This window comes from Arachis ipaensis, chromosome B06 (assembly GCF_000816755.2).
Source record: "Arachis ipaensis cultivar K30076 chromosome B06, Araip1.1, whole genome shotgun sequence".
NCBI classification, from domain to species: domain Eukaryota; kingdom Viridiplantae; phylum Streptophyta; class Magnoliopsida; order Fabales; family Fabaceae; genus Arachis; species Arachis ipaensis.
Genome location: NC_029790.2, coordinates 75,208,412 through 75,210,949, shown reverse-complemented (window position 1 = coordinate 75,210,949; position 2,538 = coordinate 75,208,412).

Below are 2,538 nucleotides of genomic sequence, written 5' to 3'. Positions count from 1 at the left end.
CTCCCTGCAATTCCTTGAGAGACGACCCGATGTTTAAATACTTCGGTTATAAATTTTATTGGGTTTAGAAACTATACTTACAACACGATTAATTCTATGAATTTATTTACCGATAGAAATCCGATCGTCAAAATGGCGCCGTTGCCGGAGAATTGCAAACGTGTGCCTTATTATTGGTTACTGTAAATATTTTTCTTTTACTTGTTTATTTGTTTTTTGTTTTCCCTTTTTCTATTTCTATTAGCTACTATGAGTTCTCACCCCTCTCGCTTTGATTTTGGTTCTAATTTTGTTGGAAGGAATGGAAGCTATAACAGGACTATGCATCACGGTCAAAGCAATCAAAAATGGATGGAGCCAAGAGGATGTGATCAACCCTTTAGGCAACAACACCTTCCAAGATATCATGGACAAGGACCATTCTACAATGCATACCAAGCTGATAGGTATGGTGGACCCCTTGGTAGTTACCAACAAACCCCACCCTGTGCTTGTAGACCATCTTCTCAACATAGCTTCGAACCACCGCACTCACAAGCTCCTTTTCACCATTCACCACCGTACGATCCTTATCCACCCCAATTCCAATCCAATTGCTCCCAAGAACCACCACTTCCCTATGTACCATGTCCATATCCATCACCTCAAGAATCACAGGCTCGCCTCAAGGAAACAGTAGATCAATTTCATGCAACCCTTCATCAACTGGAGCAAGCAATAAATCAATTATCTTCCAGACGTTCGGACACTCAAGGAACTCCCATAGCTCCATGTGGACAATCTAATGAAGAACGTAGCATGAAGGAGACACTGGAAACTCCAGTGGACAGTAAGGAGCATGACTTTGTACTGGAACAAGTAGAGGAAGTTGTCATTATAGAAGAAGAAGAGTTGATTGAAGACTTAGGAGATGCTGAACCTCCATGAGAATTGAGAACTATAAAGGATTCTGCCGAGATGCTAGAAATTGATGCTAAGGAGGATAGTGCACAACCTCCAAGGCATATACCTTGTGAAGAATTGAGCAGAACAGATCAAGAACCTGATTCCCTTAGCAGTGATGATCATGAATCAAGCTCTCCTAGTAATGAACTTGCATCTGCGAGTGTATTCTTTGAGACTGAAGCATCTTCCCCGAGTGAATACAAAGATGATGCAGAGGTAGACTTTTCTCAACCTCCAAATTATGACTCGAGTGATGAGGAAGAAATCGAGGACTTTGATCAATACATGGTTGAAATTGAAAAAGTTTGCAAGGAAGTGGAAGAATTCACTGAAGACTACACAGGAGTAGAGCTTGCAAAACCACTGAAAACACCTACCCCAAGGCCATTACCGCTCAATACAAACTTCAAGTGGGTAAAACCGTTAACTTTTATCTTTACTTTTCCACTTGAATATGGTTTACTTGAAATAGATGGCTAGCTTAGAGCTCTTTACGGCTTTTAAGAGTAAGAGGGACATGACTCGCACTCAGAGCTGGTATGCAAGATTCAATGAAGTTTCACACTTCAAATTGAGGTGCAATGATTGGTGTCGAGCTCAATTGAAAGGATCTCGGAAGCTATTTGGTCGCTGCAGTGAGAATTCAAATTTCTCACCACCCAACTGGAATAACGCAAATCAAGACAAAGACAGGTGTAAAGGTAAAGTTTGGGATCCTGGAGTCTGTCCTGACATTTAGCACACTCGAAGTCTGAGAACCTATTTAAAATTGCTCAAGGGCTTTATGTGCCTTGTTTGGGACCCCGGAGGCTGTTGGCATTCCAAACATTGGTGGAGATTTCTGGATAAATTCAAGCACAAGCCACCATAACAGGAAGCTCATCAAATGTCCAACTTAAGGACTTTAACTAAAAGTGCTAGGTGGGAGACAACCCACCATGGTATGATCGTTCCTTTTCCATTTTAGTCTGTTTTTGAATTTTGATTGAACCTGGAATTGTGCATAACATTCATTGCATTCTGCATACTGCATAAAAAAAATAAAAAGAGATCACCCCACGCGAGCGCGCAGGCCACGCGTGGGCGTTGACTGGAAATCGGCGTAAAAAAATCCAACGCCCAGAAAGTTAGGCTGGAATCGTGTGGCTGGTGTGCCTTTAGCACAATTTGGCCCACGCATTCGCGTCCCTGATACGACCGCGTCACTTGCATTACGCACATCCCACGCGAAAGCGTGAGCGACGCATACGCGTTGAACAGATTTTATGGACTCCTTTTGGAGATGGAGAGTTGCGCCGAAACGACGCTGGAACTGTGCGTTTAGCACAAATTTTAGCGACGCATTCGCGTGCTTCACGCGAACGCACCCCTTCCCTTCTTTTCCCCATTCACGTGATCACATCAATGACGCATTCGCGTCAACCCCTTTTCACGCACTTCATGCAAACGCATGCTCCACGTGTTCGCGTGGCTTCAAAAACACTAACCCCCATTCACGCGAAACCCTACCCATTCACGCAAAAACCACCCCCCACCCCCCATCTGCAACCTCTCTTCTTCCCGTCTCTCAACCACCAGCCCTCCTCGCCACCC